General features: G+C 44.3%; 1 protein-coding gene across 10 annotated transcripts in view; it reads right to left on the reverse strand.

Moving 5' to 3' along the window:
- Positions 1 to 17,661, reverse strand: part of ARID1B (AT-rich interaction domain 1B) — a 439,186-nt gene that overhangs the window by 76,093 nt on the left and 345,432 nt on the right. The window lies entirely within an intron of this gene.

Here is a 17,661-nt window from a genome sequence, read left to right on the forward strand (position 1 = left end):
GGTCTCCTCCGTGGTCAGGGGCTGCCGTCCTCACTCCGTCCCATGTCCTGTGGCTCCTTGCAGGTCACATCAAAAAGCAGAGCTCCCTCCTGCTCCCCCTTCCTGGGAATGTGCTTCCACCTGCGGATTTCTTCTCATCTCCAAGGCCCCCTCCCAGGCTGCCTGCCCTGTGGCCGTAGCGCCCTGGCCCTTTCTCACTTGAATTTCTTCAAAGTGCTTCTCATAACCTGCCATCATTTCACCGTATCTGGGACTCACTCAGCCTTCCTCTCCCCACGAGAGCCTCAGTTCCACGAGGGCAAGGATCATGCCTGTCCCACCGCTGCGTCCTAACGTGGCAGCGGGGTGCCTGGCGCATGGTAGGTCACTATTTATTGAATGAATACTAACTTCCTCGTGCACTCCGCAGACCACAAGCACAATAAAGTGGGTGCTTGGGGGCTGCTGTCCAAATGGATAAAGAAATTACATCTTTAAATGATGCAGGACCATCACGTCAAGGCACCCCCAGGTCATCAACAGTTTAGGCAAAGAGAAGCGAGTACAGAGAATGAGCCGTGAAAAGACTCATGTAGGCAGCGTACCCCAAATCCAGACCTGTCTCTAAGAAAAAGCGAACACCATCAACCTAGCATACCAAGGGTGGGCAGTTTGAACGACAACTCCCAGGACCGGGGAGATTGGGCTGGTGAGTTCTCAAACATCAGGCGGAGGTTCTAGTTGCCACAGAAGGTTGCGGGAGTGGGGGGAGGCTTCATTATTCCAGAGAACCTAGAGCAGTAGTGGCTAAAGAGAGTCTCCTGAGGCAGCCAGAGGGGAGATGATACTCAGATCCGAAGTCAACTTCAACTTAGGGGGATAAAGGAGGTTGGACATTTATAAAGGCCATGGTTTATATTTCGGTTAGGGGAAAAAAGTGATCTTTTAACATTGCTTTTGTCAAAAGAGTTAGAGATAAAATATAAGTAGAGTTGTTCCTTATTATCCTATTCCATTTATTTATAAAGATAAGTCTTATGAAATTGGGCTCAATTGGCAGCTCCCAGATATAAATCATCATAGAAAATGTTTGCTTTTTCAAATCTGAAAACAAACAGAAATCAGAGCACTAAAATTACTATAAATGATTGCATCTTAAGATGTTTCATGAAATATTTATCTAAGCTTTACTATGAAATTCTCAAGAGTTTCATATAGAATCCTGTTTAATAAAAAATGTGTTTCAATTCCATACAGATTGTGTGGGTTTGTCTTTCTTTCTTCTAAAGAGTGACGGCTGTCTTCTTCATTCAAGAAAATAACACAGGTCAGTTTTTTTGGCTTTTCAATTTCATTTCAACCATGAAAGTCTCCATGTTGAAGGATTCAGAACCTCTGATAATACAGTACATCCTTGGGTTTTTGCTGCCTCTGGGATACTTAATAGGCTTGAGGTTTATACAAATGAGTTCTAAGAACTCATTTGGGCAAGTTATTTCTTTATTTCCTACTATTTACTCAGTCCTTAAAAATATATACGCCATCTTCCACTTGAACTATCTCACTTATCACTGGCACTCTGCAGAAAATCAAGTGTGTGTGAAGATTCTAAAAGGCAGAATGTTAAAGCAAATTCAAATGGAATATGTCACAGCATCAAACTCCACAACTCAAAGACAAGGTTCAGTGGGGTATGGAGTCCACAGAAACTAAAGTTAGACAGCTGTTTTTCTGTGTATTGCTTCAGCAACGGCACCACTTACAAAAGCTCGCTGAAATCTTATTTTGTGTTTTGGTGAGGCTCATCTCTTCCCATGTTTTTCCCAAGACAATGAAAGGAGAAGGGGGACGTCACTCGCCTGACTCCCTTCTGAGCTAAAGTCACCTACTGGCGGTCTACTGGGAACACGAGGTCCTGATGACGGTCTTGTCTGCGTCACCAGCTCAGCAGCTGTGTGGGGAAACAGATACGTGAAGAAACACATCACGGTGTGTCCGGATCGGCCCAGCTGTGTGACCCCAGGCAAATCCTAATTCATCTGAGCCTCGGTTTCCACATCTTAAAATGAAGATGAGGTTGTGCTAAGATCGACTGAAATAACATGGGGAGGGTTTGGTGGTCTGAAATGTGACATAGGAAAGGGACTGGATGCCACTTCCCTGCTGTATGAAGTGCCATCAACCTCTTTCAACTGAATAGCCCACCTACTCAGATGTCCTCTCTTGCTAGAATGAGCAAGCTAGTTTTGATACATTTGTTTTTTATTTAAATGCCTGAAATCCATGTTACTCTAGTACTTGGGTAACTGTCTACACATTCAAAGTATGATACAAAAGTTCAGGGACATATACACGCAGGTGTCTCCCTTTACCTGCCGGGGGTGGGAGGGAGACATTCCAAGACCCCCCCAGTGGATGCCTGAAGCTGCGGAGAGTACGGAATCCTACCTGTCCTAGGATTTTTCCTATGCATACGTACCTCTGATCAAATTTAATTCATAAATTGGACATAGTAAGAGATTAACAGCAATAACTAATATAGAATAGAACAATTACTACTAAATATTGTAATAAAGTCTATATGAATGCCATCTCTCTCTCGACATCCTGTACTGTACTCACCCTTCTTCCTTCTGGGATAATGTGAAATGAGAAAATGCCCGTATGAGGAGACGAGGGTGGGAGGGGTATGACGTAGGGGTTGTGACGTAGCATTAGGCTACTAATGACTGTCTGACATTACGTCAGGAGGATCACCTGCTTCTGAAATATGGATGACTGTGGAGACTGGGAAAGTAAAACCACAGAGGGCAGCCGTAGTGGGGCAGGGGGAGGCTACTGTACCCCTCTCTCTTTCCATGGAGTTCCCCGTTCCAAGGGCAATGGTTTGTAATGTATCTTTTTGGAGATGTTCTATAATTTGTATTTGATTCTGTGTTTCTCTTATCATGAGTAAAGGGGAACATTTTGCTTAGCAGCTATTTTTTGTTTCTTTTCTAGAACCATTTATACCATTTGCCCACCTTTCTGTTAGTTACTCTATGTCCTGACTATGAAGTATTTCGTCTTACAGATACGGCTCCTACTATGCCACAGTGACACGGCCCACAGAAGCTCTCGTATCTGTAATCTGGGGGGAATGTGGTCCTTCACTGAGATCAACGGTAGCATGGACCACACAGGCTGTCTTAGCAGGCAATCACTATGATCCGACTTGCATTCCTGAAAGCCAATTCTGTTAGAACCTGAGGCATGAAGAAAGGACTTGCAGGAGACCAGTGAGGAGGTAGGCAGAGTGATCTGTAATACATAATCGCAGTTAAATGCCAGCTGTAATCCTACCGGAAAAGGCTTCCATGACAGACAGAACTGTATTCTCAAAAGGTTATTGAATAGTCCCACAGTCTAAACAAACTGTTGAAAAATTTGAAGACAAAATTTGGCTAAAAGGCAAGAATTTCTACTTTCCGTTCTGAAGATAGAAACTCTGCATGTCTACTATTTGCAACCTCATCTGTAAAACAAGGACAACTGCATCTATTTCACAAAGATGCTGTAGGGATTAAATGAGATACTACAGTGGGTACCCGGAAGAGCGGGCTTCCAATAATTATTAGCTGGTACTATTATTACACGTTCACGAAAGAAAAGCAAGAGGCAGCTCGTGTGGCGGCAAGAGCACTGAGCCAGGCTGTTGGTCCTGGGCTCCCCTGTCTGCTGTGCACGATACAGCAGTTAACTGAAGCTGCCTGGCTTCAGTTCCACCGCCTGTTCGATGGGGAGGAGGAAGAGGAAGCAGAGTACTTGAAGGGACACTTCTAGCTCTAGTTCTCGCTTCTGCCTTCAGCACTTTTTCCCCTAGGAAAAAGCCAGTCAATTCTGTGACTTCCATGTATATTTATTTATTTGGGATATTTCTTGCTTTGTTTTGATTTTAACCTTTGTTTTGAATGAAAGAAATGTTAAAATGTTTCCAAAAACCAAATTTCAACCAAGAATTTTCTACCTATTTATGGTGACATATTTATTTGATTGTATTTTGCTTCTTCTAGAAAGTTATTATAAAACGACAGCTTGCGACATAGTTTGTGAATAGAAAAACTGACAGCTGAGAGAATAAAGCTGCTTTTTAAAAAAGGTGTGAAGTTTCGCTGGTTATGAGCCATCTGAATTTAGAAAACCAAACTTTCTAGTAAGGGAAATTTAGAAAGTATAAAATTCATTTCCTATATATTATGAAAATACATTTTATGACTGGATATATTAGGAAATTGTATGCCCCAAGTAAGTATCTAACATGGGGAAATTCAGACTTTGGCAAAAATACTAAATGATGGGGAGCCTGGGTGGCTCAGCCAGTTGAGAGGCTGTCTTCGGCTCGGGTCATGATCCCAGAGTCCTGGGATGGAGCCCTGCATCGGGCTCTCTGCTCAGTGGGGAGCCTGCTTTGCCCTCCACCCCGCCTGCCTCTTTGCCTACTTGTGATCTCTGCCTGTGAAATAAATAAATAAATAAAATCTTAAAAAAAAAACAAAACACAAAACAGTATTTAAAGGAAAAGAGGGGGCGGGGAAGGAGAGGCAAAGAGGGAGGGAAAGCTATACTCGCAGAGAAAAGGTAATGCAGGCTAACAGGAAACTTGCATCCTTTTGGAATCAGGAGACGTGGGTCAGGAGTCGCCTCTGCAACCCACCCTGGGGACCCCCAGGCTCTCTTGCGTGTAACAGCACTTCCTTCCTCCCTTACAAGATCGTTCTGAGAGTCAAATAAGAAAAGCATATGCAGAAATGCTTCTCTAAGCTGAAAACCAGCTTGAACAGTCCCGAGCTCCGCGATCCCGATCGTGCGGGGAACTCGACCACAGCAGCCTCATGCACAACCGCCGGCAAGCTCCAGAGCCACTCTGACATTCATGGAAAGTGGCGAGGACGAGAGAGCACTGAGAAGTACAAACATATGATCCTTGTCTTGGAAGGCCTTAAAATTGGGTTGGGGAGCAAACAGAACCTTCCAGCAGGGAGCGATGACCAAGGGAGCTTGCGAAGCCACTGAAGCCGGGGGCAGGCTCTGCCCTTGTGGGGCTCACGTGCTGGCGGGAGACAGACACGCAGACATATGACTGGGTACATGATCAGGAGAAAACAGAAGTTTGGGTGCTGTGAGGGTGGAAGGGGGGACCCAATTCAGACTGGGGGCCAACTGAGGCCCGACCAACAAAGCAGATGGCACAGTGTACGTTCTCAGAAGCTACAGTTTCACGTTCTGTTGAACCCTAGGGGCACTGGAGCACCTCCACCTGGCCAGCTCTTTCCCTGGTTAAACATTTTACCCCTTTCTCGAAGTCCTCCGCTGTGCAGCTCCTAAGCGCAGCGAGCGGCCAGTACATGGCCAGGGCTGCACCTGCTCCCACGAGGTCCTGCTCCTTCGCCACCAGCACCCTTATCTGCGCCCCGTCCTCCTGCATTTCCCTCTCAGCAGAGGGACACCGTGCACTCGTGTGCAAGGCCTGCGCCCTCACTCACTTGCCCTGAATCCTGTCCTTCCTCATCTCTCCAGGGATTTGTCGATCGTGTTTGTTCCAGAATGAGTCCCTGACTCTTGAGTGCTTCACAGAATGAAGCCCAAACTCATCAGGCCAGCACATGAGTCTTTCTAAATCTGGCCTGACCTATTTCTCCAGCTCCATCATGGTGTCCCTCTACGTTCTGATCCCTCAGACCCTTTTCTCTCCCTGTGGGCTCCAGGTGGCTTTAGACTGGCAGGTCTTGGCATGCTCCTTCACTTAGTAAGTATTTACTGACGACCTCTCATGTGCCAGGCAACGTGCCGCCGTCAGGGACAGCTGACATTCACGGAACATGTACTATGTGCTAATACTTTGTTCTCGATGAGCTCATTCAAACTTCAAAACCAATGAAGATGCGGAGGCTCACACAGTATTAAGACCCCGTCAACCACGGCCTGCAGTGAAGGAACCGATGCAGTGTGTTTGTGGGCCTCCCTTATTACACTCGGCTTCGCGTATGTGCTGCCTCATAGAACAATTTCCACCCTTATTATGTGAAGTGCACTCTATTAAAATTTTTTTTTCAATTAAAAACTCACTAATGGGAGGCACGGCTTGAAAACTAAGTGCCAGGCCATGTCCTCTGGTGAGCGTGCGGTTTTCCCTGTGTGCCTGCCAGGTCAGGCGCCTCCGTGCAGCCCACGGACTCCAGTCCCTCCCGGCCCACACTCCTGCTTTCTACCACAGCCCTCCTTTGCCTTCCAGAAAAGTGGGCACTTTCGTATGCTCAGAGGGCACCAGGTGTGTGAGCTGAGACGGAGCAGTCACCACACTGCCACCATTCTGGGGCGATGGGCCTGTTTCTGCCCCAAACCGTGAGTGCTGCAGCTCACAAACACATTCTCTCCACATCTGCCTCCTCACCCCATGCGAGGGCCTGGGCGCAGAGCTGGAACCAGATACTCGTTTTTAATGACTAAGACAATATCTTCATCCGGAGCCCCGTTTATTTTCACCTTACAAAAAGACCTTCGTCAATGTGGTGGCCTGGTTCCTCAGTTCACAGTACACTTGAGGAACCGTTTCCAGGGAAAGGAAGGCGGCTTTCCGAGGAAGGCACGGTTGACAGCGGAGACCACCCCCAGCGGATCCTCCTAAGTGTCGGCCAAATGCCTCCACTTGGTCCATCTCCACTGTCACTGCCAAGTCAACCTGTGGCTTCACCACTTGCAGTCAGGGGACTTCAAGCCAGTTAGTTAACACTGGAGCCCCCTTCCTTTCCTGCAACATGTGCATGACAAGCGAGTTCTCCATCCGGAGATGAAAGGAGGAAATGTTTTGGGCACCGCGCAGCTCAGGGCCTGCTCACAGAGCAGAAGCTCCGGAAGGGAGAGCTGTTACTGTTCATATTATTTTTAAGACAACCCACCATTTATTTCCTGTCTGTGTGACTCTCAAGTTTCTAAACTAGCTTCCCTGTGCCAGGCTCCCCTACAAACCATCCGTCACAGTGAAGGCAGAAAGTGCTGCAAGTCCCTGGACTGTGGTGAATTGGCGGAGGTGACAAATGCCATGCCCTGTGAGCCTCCTGACAAACAGCCTGACGCCCTTCCCCATGTAGCCCACGCTCGGTGTCCTCCTGCTGGGCCTGCCTGCTCTATGCCTCCTCCGTCAGAGCCAGTTACGGCTGGTGGCCAGCTTGCCTCAGCCGGTTGACTATCCAGAAAGCACTGCCCTTTTCCAGAGAGCTAGTTCCAGATACAATTGGCCTGCCATGTTATTGGGCTCTGAAAAGCTAGGCTTGTCAGTTTCAGGCCACTCAACCAATAGCTACAATACCGATTAGCTCTGAGTGGCATAGGACTCTGCGCACATCCTTCCTGATCTGGCAGATTCCCCAGAGTTTGCCCACTGAAATGAGAGAGACAGAGAGAAACAGAAAGAGAGAAGTATCAAGATTCCTGTCAAGGGCCTGAATTGACTCTGGGGGTAAAGAGCAAGGATCTTGACCTTTGTTGACCACTGGATTACAAGCACCGCTGACCAAAGACTAGCGTGATGGACATTTATGCAATGGACGAATCAGCCCATTGGTGTGTGTGTGCACACACGCGGAGGAGGTTGAAGAAGATTCTGTTTCTGCTTATAAGGAAGACCACTCAAGACCTTGAGCCACAGGAAGGAGAGCTTGCTCTCTGGCTGGGGCCTTGTCATGGAGCTCTGGAGCTCGCGAGAGAAAAGCCTGATCCTAGCCAGGCTTGTTTCCACCATCTACTAAGATGCTAAACACTTGTCCTAATGTTTATTCTAAAGGCACACTCTGTTAATTTAGATACTTAATTACTATTTGATAATTTTTTGAATGCGATATGCTATGCACCCCATCAATAGCTAAAGATAGGAATGGCGGGAGGGTTGCCGGAATCTTACCTGGGATCACTCAATGTGCACGTTAAGGACTGCTTCCTTTAGCATCATTCTTCTACAGATATTTTTGTTAGTATCAATGGAAAATTCCAAGACAATCTACTCTTATTTCATGGCAGTACAAGTGATGTTAAGTCTAGGAAAAATGCTACTGATGTCTAAAATAAAGACCCAATATTAGAGACTAAGCCAGTGAGACATTTTTTTTTCCTTTCTCAAATAATAATAATAAAAAAACCCTCAATGTCATCTTAGAAAATTGATCTAATTAAGAAGTAGCATTTCTAAAATCTTTCTTTTTATTATTATTAGATTAAGAGAGTTTTTTAGGACCTTTCGAGTATCTCCTTCAGCACTGTAGTATTTGTGGTTTATTAAGCAGATATTTTTCCTGGTTTTAAAAAAGTTAAAGAATTCTCTTATTTGGAAAAAAGAAATCTGTTTTGTAGGGAAGATTCAGTGTTACTACCTTAACTTAGCATATTAAAAAAATTAAAAGAAACTGATTTCCACAACCATTATAAACAAACCACATTTTCCATATAAGAGATGAAATGAACACAGACTATTTTTTTTATGATGTAGGAAGGAGGAAAAACTTCATTGGGACAAGACAGAGATATCTTTAGAAGGACTTCAAAAATTCTCAAAAATAGAATGAAATTATATTTAGGATAAAAAGTAAAGCGGCCAGAAGGCGTATTTGGGGGAGATGAGATAGGGGAAAATAGAGTGGAGAGCTCCCCGAATCCAAGCAGGCAATGGCAGTTTGTCAGAACAGTCACTGAGGGGTTCCAGGGTCATAGAATGGAAATGCATCCCTAACAAAGTCATAGTCAAGCAAAAGTGGGAAATTTCAGGATATTAAATTGGGAGGCATTTTGACATGGGGCTAAGCCTCCCACTGGCATTCCTGTCCTCTTCAGGCAGCAGGACAAATTCTTCAGCAGTAATAAGAGACTTTAAATCCTGCTGGAAAACACGGAGTCAAACACAAAGCCCAAATCACAGTTCATCCTCCCCATGAAAGAAAAAACAGCAAAGGCAGAGTGAGAGCGCCCAGGCTAATACAGGGGAGAGCAAGAGAGCACAGGACCAATTACACAAAAATGGGATTTCTTTATCCTCTTCAGCCAGCAGTGAGCTCCGGCCCCATGAGGGCACCAGCAAAACACCCAAGGTTCTACAAGCCACTGGAAAGCAAAACACATTTTTCCTTTGGCACATGGACAATTTGTTTTCACGTTGGCATCTGTTAAAAATTCACAGAACGGCCCTGTTTCTTCAAGCCAGTTCAATAGAAGATGTCTCCCCACATGTGTGAAATAATGGTCACACGCTGTACCACCTTAGTAGAGCATCTCCCGACTGTAACGACAAAGCGATTTCTCATCCCAAATAGGTGTCACCTTCCCACTTGGAGAGAAAAATAGATTTTAAAGAATATTCTTGTTATATTTTAATATCTCCAGTGTTTATTTGCCTGCCTCCTTCTCTTCACAACATGAACTGCTTTGAGGAAGACAGAAAGTAATGACCCGTTCAAGGCTGTCACCCAGGCCCCCCAGCGCTCTCCCAGCTGTGCGATAAGGTTAACTGGCAGAATCCGTCCCTCTTCCTTCTTGGCCACTGCAGCGTCCTATAGCCCAGCATCTAAGTTCTCCCTATCCACCACCACAGAACCCTCTCGGCTACTGACATCATCTAACAACGGGCAAAGGAGAATCAGGGGAAGCATCAGACTGATTACCCAGATGGTAGATTGGGGCAATATATCTGGCCTTTTCTTACACAATCTTTTGAGTGTTAGCTGAGAAAGTCCACTTTGGTGCAGAGAGGAAAGACAATTTTATGTGTGTTACTAGGTGCTGGAAGAAGCAAAGAAACTGCTTTTTAAGGCTTTCACAACCCACGTTCCCCTCCGAATCACCCGTGCCCAATGCTTATGTTTATTATTAGTATTTGCACAGGGCTTTGCAATTAATATTCTTTATTTTTCATTTTTCTCTTTCTTTTTTTCCCCTCCTTTAGGGAGGGCCGAGGTAGAGAGAGAGAGAGAGAATCTTAAATGGGGTCCAGGCTGAGCATGAAGCCCGACCTCACAACCCTGAGATTATGACTTGAGCCAAAATCAAGTCAGTTGCTCAACTGACTGAGCCACCCAGGCGCCCCGGGCTTCCCAGTTTATAACCTTCAGATACAAGGCTGCATTTGATACATGCAACAAATCCAAAGGACACTGATTCTCACCTTACATATGGAGGAAGCAGAGGTTTAATTAATTGTCTAAAGTCACAAAACTAATTAGTGGTAAAGCCTGCACCTACACCCAGGTTTTTGGGTTCCAAACTCCCTGAAGATTGAAATGAGAAAAAACATGTACTACACGTGCGCTGCAGGTAGGAGACTGAACAAAGCCATGGGTCCTTACCACCACAGATCTCTGGTGAGGGAAGATTCCGCTGATAATCCCGGCCATGGGTCCTGAGCACAGCCAGGCTCACGGGAGGGTGCCTGGCTGTGGGGTGCCACTGTGACAGGTAATGCTTCGTTCATTTGTTCATGTAGCAAATATGGACTAAAAATCCTACTAGGTGCCAGGCTATGGACGCCTGAAGGATCAGTAAAGATGGGCGGGGGTGGGGGGGCATGCAGGGTGGGGTTGGGGTCAAGGTGTGAGTGGCAAAAATAACAGAGAAGAGTTTATATAAAGATCCTAAAAGAGGTTTGGTTGGCTGGAGAGGAGAGGCAGTGGGGTGATGAGAGTGAGGCCAGAAAGGGAGGCTGGCATGGGGTAAGAAAGAGCCTCGTAACCAAACACCTCAGTGTGGCCTCCCTCCAAGGCAAAGGGGTGGGGGTGGGGGGTTCCTGGGCTATAGGGAATCCTATAATCTAACCAGCTGCCTAGAAAGACCATTCTGGACTCAGGAAAAGGGGACTGGAAGGGAACACAGCTGAGACAGGAAGAAGATCTCGGAGGCTGCTGAAGGCACCAACCTAGCCTGGAGTGGGGAGCGACCTAGGAAGAGGGAGGGCATGGCACACATTGCAGGGGTAGAGTTCACGGAACAAGATGACTAGCGGGGGGCAAATGGGAGAGAAAAAGGCATCAATGATGCCTGCTAACTTTCTGGCTTGGGAAACTAGGCAGATAATGGTCCTTCCCAGAGGTACAGACCCATAAGGCACAGGAGAAAACACGTTATAAAGAACTGCATGTAATACACAATGTGGAGTTTACCCAAGATCCAGACGTCCTCAGATACTTTCAGTGAAGAAGAATGAGCCAACTTACAAATGGGGGTTAACTATTAAAAGCAAGCATTAACTGGCAATTCAAAAAAATAATTGCATACAGCAAAATGACAAAACTATGCATCTTTGATAGTCTCAAATTTTAGACTGATGATTCCTCAGGGAATGTGATCAACTATTTTTGTAGGTGATACTTGTTTTCCCAGTTTTTTGGTGAGCAGATCTCTGGATCGCAGACTTAAGAGGAACGGAACGATAACCTTGATACGTGCCTTATGCTGTTCTTTCCTTCACTAGGCTAGCTTTGGCTGTGTCCACAATCCAGCTCAGAAGCAGAGCTCTGAGGGTGAGAAAATTACAAACCGCTTCCTAGATACTCTCTCTTGTATATGACCTCATATTTGACTTTATTTTCGTCTGTCACAGATTATAAAAAAAGGGGTCCTCAATTAGGAGCAGAGGCTGAATTAACTGCATCTGGGGGTGGGGGAAGATGATCACTAATGCTTTCATACGTTGATCTACTAGACTTACACAGCAGTATGTATGGAAAGTGAAACATTTTCTCTTTTTGGTAACAGCCTTGCACTGAAAGGCAACACCATTTTATCTTTGCTATGGTCACGAATAATAAGAACACCTTCATATACAAGGTAGTTAGAAAGGTCAAATAAGAGAATACTTTCTGATAACCAACATACCCCATGAAAACATTTCAGAATGCACAAAATTTACTGTCCTATTAAAACTGAGAATGCAACAGAGAGGAACCAAATGGTTTCTGTGGTTTGAGAAATAAACAAACAAAAATCTCCAATCCCGCTTCCAACTCCTTAACAATCATCTTGGTGGTTTCCATTTTTGAGCTAACTTGTTCATATGTTCTTGAAAATTAAGAAGTTAGGTCAATTAAGATACTCAAAATAATTTAAAATATTTCAAAACTAATTGTGATGTAAATATTGCCATGAAACCAGCTAGAGCATTAAAAACTTTTCAAAATTTTTACTTATTTCCATTTAAATATCTCAAGATATAAAGAGCCTGCTTAGGGTAAGGTGGTGGTGGAGGTGGGTTGGGGTTGGGGCAATGGCCTCTGGGCAGCTCGTTTAAGCCAAGGGGGAGGACTCCAGCTCAGCCTGATGTCAGGTCTGTACAGTTACAGAACTATATCTGGGAAGGATGGGGAGCAGAATTGGTAGCTTTCATCTGGTGCAGGGTCAAAATGCACACCACATCTTAAGAGAGACAGCCTACATCATGCAAATGACCTATCATGGTCAAACTGAAACAGTATTTATTAATATGGAAAGATCTCCTAATTTAAGGACACAACATATTTTGTTCTTTGGTTGTTCTGTGCTCTGAAACCACCTGAAACCTCTGAACTGGTGTGAAGGTTGCACTATCTTTTGTTGTCCAGCTCAGTCTTTGCTGAACATCTACTATGCACGAGGCTCTGCTATAGACACGGGGATAGAGTCGAAACAGGATTCAGTTCTGGCCCTCAAGAGCTCAGTCTAATTTATAGTTAAGAGACTCAATTTATTTTAAGGGATCTCTTTTCTTGCCCTTGGCATTAAAAAGTAAGAAAGATTTGCCCTAAGCAAACAGAATGTGCTAGAGATCTGATGAGGAATTCTATTTGGACTTGAGACAGAAGGTAATGTAGGCCACTAAGGAGGGAGGGTAAAATTATACCAAGACAGTTAACATTTGGGATTAATAAAAGAAGAAAAAAACAGGAGAATAATGAAGACATATTCTATTCAAGCTACACAAAATAGGTATGTTTGAGGGGCCCTTGGGTGGCTCAGTGGGTTAAGCCTCTGCCTTTAGCTCAGGTCATGATCTCAGGGTCCTGGGATCAAGTCCCACATCAGGCTCTCTGCTCAGCGGGGAGCCTGACCACCCCCACCGCCTACTTGTGATCTCTCTCTTTCTCTGTCAAATAAATAAATAAGATCTTAAAAAAAAAAACAAGAATTAGTTCCTTGTTAAAAAAAGAAATAGGTATGTTTGAAACCTCTTGGGTTGTACACAAATTCCGATTCACCTTTTCAGGAAGGGCACACAAGAACAACATCTAATTGTCCAATCCCACCTCTGTGCCACACACTTCCTGGTTAATGGCACTATTTATATTCATAAACGTGGAGGTACAGATAGAATATGACTGGGAAAATCAGATTCCAAAGACGGCAATTTTGGGACTCTTTAAACATGCAGAGGGGTCAGGGACAGAGTTTGGCTGGATTTTGTTATTTTCTCCTTGTCTGCTGTCCTTGTGAACTAGAGAGTAAACCCAGCACTCGTTTGGCTTGTCTGATCTGCCCTCACCGGTCCCAGTGAAAGCCAATTCTCCGTCAGGTGGAGCAAAGCCCGTGCGCTTTGACTACGACTGTTTCAACCGTAAAGAGAGAGAAGAAAGGTTGTCACGTAGGTGGACAAGGATGTGGGCGTGCGAGGGTGGGGGGGGGGCAGGGGGAGGGTGCTATTCAGTAATTCTGGAAGATTTCACCCAGGATACCGTCGGCGCAGATCTGACGGTCACAGAATGGTGCCAAAGAGCCGCCTCCAGCGACAGAATACATCTCCCGGCACATCACAGTCCTGCAGAAACTCTGCTCGCAATCCGTGTCCAAAAGGGAAAGTTCGGAGTGGTTCTGCTTTCGGCATATCTCAAGGACGAATTAAATCCTCCTCGCTACCGTCTAATTATTCAAATGCTATGGGATTACACCGAGGAAGTCCCTGCTGGCGTGCCAGATGAAAAGGGTTAAATCACCTACGTTAATTCCGAGAATCCAGATCTAGTTCAGACCTTCAGAAAACCACCAGCGTTACCATGAATATTTAACTAGACACCACTGTGAAAATTAAAAGGGAATTCAATTAAAAGGTTTTCAAAAAATTAATTCTGACCTCTCTACATCTGTCCAAATAAATAAGCCTTCTTGAAACGTTTTCACCTAATTGCTAATCCAATAACTAGAAGGGCATTTGCTAGTTTCATTAAGCTTAACATTTTACGGGGGTTAAAAATGCAATCATTTTAATGTTAATAATAATTATACTTATTTATCTACTCAGATGACTGAGTAGATATTCCCTCCAAGCCCTCTCAGAAAACAGGGCAACACACATTTATTTTAGTATTTCAGCGTTATCTGGACGCTTCCTCCAATGTCTCAGGTGGCGTGATTTACACTGCTTGATTTTTTGGTGAAAGGCTTGAGCAGCAATTCTGCATTTTGTTATGTGAGGACTACCTAGACAAGATTTAAGATAAAACCCACTGGTGAATGTGTTACAGAAGACTGAAGTCTTGACCTTTCTTCTTTTAAACTTTATCAATAATGAAGAAGGTAAGACCAAAGAACTTGAAGTCCGTTTCTTTACTGAGTTACCAGGAGGTTCTAACACCATGTCAAGGCAAACAGAAGCGCGCTGAGCTGGGTGCTGTATGGGGAGCAGACTAGCGTGCGGAGACAGCACCACAGGACAGTAAAGAGACCAGTAAATACCTAAAATGTTTTCCTTCTTTTTGTACCTGCGAACTACAGCCCATATCCATATTTCCTTGCATGTACACTCTTCATGAAAATATAGAACTGAAGAAATTCAGTCATGTTGGCTTACATACGGTGTGGGGAAATGGATCTGTGACTGATTACCTTAAACAAACTTGACCTCAGAACCACCAGATGGGAGGGCACTGCAGGGCTGCTGGATCTGGGCAGCACGCTGACTCCACACCCGACTCGGCAAACAGCTCTGGGAAGAGGACAGGGCCTTGCAGATCCCAGTGTGGTTCAGATCCTAGGACAGTTTGAGGTTTGCAAAATTCTCTACAGAGTATAGTTTATTAATACATCTTCTTCCTCAAAAGGAATCCAAGGACCAAGTAGCAAGGAACAATGGGCAGGGCATGAGCTCAGCTTCCCGAGCCTGGAGGGAGCCAGGCTTACGGGGAGAGTTATAAGCACTGCTGTCTTTCCTGAGGACTCTGGGAAACACCCAGAACATCACACTGCCAAAAAGAAGCAGGCTGCATCTGTCTCCAGGCAAGTGTTTCTAGATTCTTTGCTATTAAAGAAAATCTATCCCCTGTAGATACATGAAAGAAGTGTGCGTAACTGGAATCTTACTCTCTTATCTTAATCTTACTTCTTAAAACAAAGTAAGTGTAAAAGGAATTGATGGACTTGGTTATTTTAGTACTCAGCAGTGTGGGAGCTATGTTCCTGTCTAGCAAGTTGAGAGAAAATACGTTTTTTAAAAATGATGCTAACTCATTAATATACTTCTTTCCTCTCTGTTTATTTCCTCACTTCCTTCAATAGGGGTAGGGGGCTATATCAATTGTAAAGGTATAACTGGAGTTAAATTACTTTTCAATACATGGGAGTCAACACTGGGGAATTTTCGAGCAAGTGTTTTCTCAAATCTACTTTGTACTATATTTTCTCAAATCTACTTTGTACACTCTTGGTACATACCCAACGACAAAACAGACAAGGAAAATGTTACATTTTATCAAAGCATTATAATGACTGTGTTATTTGCCATTGAGACACCTGATCAAGTATCATCAAGAACTAACATTTCTTCCTTGATTTTAACAAATAATAAAGCCATTAAAAAAAAAATCATTGCTATCCAATTTTGGAGGAAAGTTAACCATGAATGGCAAAGTATCTTTTTTTTTTTTTTGGGTAAAGATTTTATTTATTTAAGAAAAAGAGAGAGAGAGAAAGAGAAAGAGTGGGAGGAAGCCGAGAGGGAGGGGGGAAGCAGAGAGGGAGAGGGAGAAGCAGACTCCCTGCTGAGCAGGGAACCAGACATGGGGCTCGATCCCAGGACCCGGGGATCATGACCTGGGCCGAAGGCAGATGCTTAACCGACTGAGCCACCCAGGCGCCCCATGGCAAAGCATCATTTACCACCTATTTGGAAATACAAGGTCTTCCCATTTAGGGGATGTCCAACCAAGAGAAGGCACACAAGAGACACACATAATGTCTTTAGCAGCCTTTCAGAGAAAGCCTGGGGAACGTGTTCATTAAAACCAATTCAGATTTAGCAAGTTATAAAATTTATATTTGCTATCTGAAGGAAATGGTTATTATAACTATCCAGATTGTTAAGTATCCATTACCAATTACCAAAACCACACTACATACACTGAAGATAATCAGAGGGAATAACAAACACATCCACCCAATTGTTTTATATAGTGACACCAGAAGAAAACTCTGGATTTTCTTGCTAATGTATTTAGTTAAAATTTTAGCAAAGGGAGGAAAAGGGAGTCTGAAGCAGACTCCATACTGAGCGCAGGGTCTGACACACGGCCTAGATCCCCACCTGAGCCCAAACCCAGCGTCGGACACTTAGCTGACAGCACCACCCAGGTGCCCCTGTTTAATTTGACTATGTTTTCTCATTGTGGCACCATGATTCACATTTGGCTTTCTACATTTTCAAGTTCTTAAGGGCGTTATCAGTTGGAAGAGGCTGGGGGACATGTTGCTGGATGATCTAGAAGGCATTTCTCTCTTTTAGTTCTTTGCAATAAAAGTTAGAATGGTAGGACTTCTGAATAAGGAACCTTTTACCCTTGAACGCTTGCCGAAGAAGCGGCCTCTCCCGGTGGGGAATGGTGCTACGGGGTTATGGTGAGGGTTAAGGGAAATGACAAATATCTTCATCTTAGCTCTGGGTCTGGCCTGAGCAGGTTTTCAGTGCAGGATAATTTCTCTCATCCTTTATTTTCTCCACTTCCCTGACCTGGCAGCACAACGGAGGTGCAACCCAAGGCCAAGTAAAGGAGTTTAGAGAGAAATCCCCCTTGCGTGGTGCTAGCATGCTCTCCGTGAACTTCCAGATGACCAGAGACCCGAGGAATACATACAGAAGAGAGATGTGAGGTATAAGACTGATTCACAGGAGGATACAGTGGAAAGTTCAGAGAAAGAAATGCATATGACACAATTATTAGAACATATTATAGTATCATTATAAGGCAGTGGTTCTCAAAGTATGGTCCTCAGATCAGCAGCATCAGCAATAGCTTGGGACTTGCCCAAAATGCAATTTTAAATGGCCCATCACAAGCCTACTGAGTCAGAAATCTGGGGGTGTGTGGCCCAGAAATCTCTTCTAACCAGTTCTCTAGGTAATTCTCATACACCTTGAAGTTTGAAAACCATTAGCTATCCCATCATTAGGTCACACTACAGTATCTCAATAAGGGAATTCATGTGTTAGCTATACATTAAATTATAATTAAAAAAGCTAAATATGTAGCGGTAGTAGAAAATAAAATTTTCATTTTATTCCTACTAAATATTCATTTCAACACCAACGATGTATAGCTAGGACTAATCCACCTTTTCACTGACATTACTTTCTAAAGCACGAGGTGCTGAGTTAAGCATGTAAAATAACTGAAACCTTTTAATTCCAATTAGAAGCAAATCGTCATCTGT

The sequence above is a fragment of the Mustela putorius genome, unplaced genomic scaffold (genome assembly GCF_011764305.1).
Source record: "Mustela putorius furo isolate JIRA1106 unplaced genomic scaffold, ASM1176430v1.1 tig00000450_pilon_pilon_pilon, whole genome shotgun sequence".
NCBI lineage: Eukaryota > Metazoa > Chordata > Mammalia > Carnivora > Mustelidae > Mustela > Mustela putorius.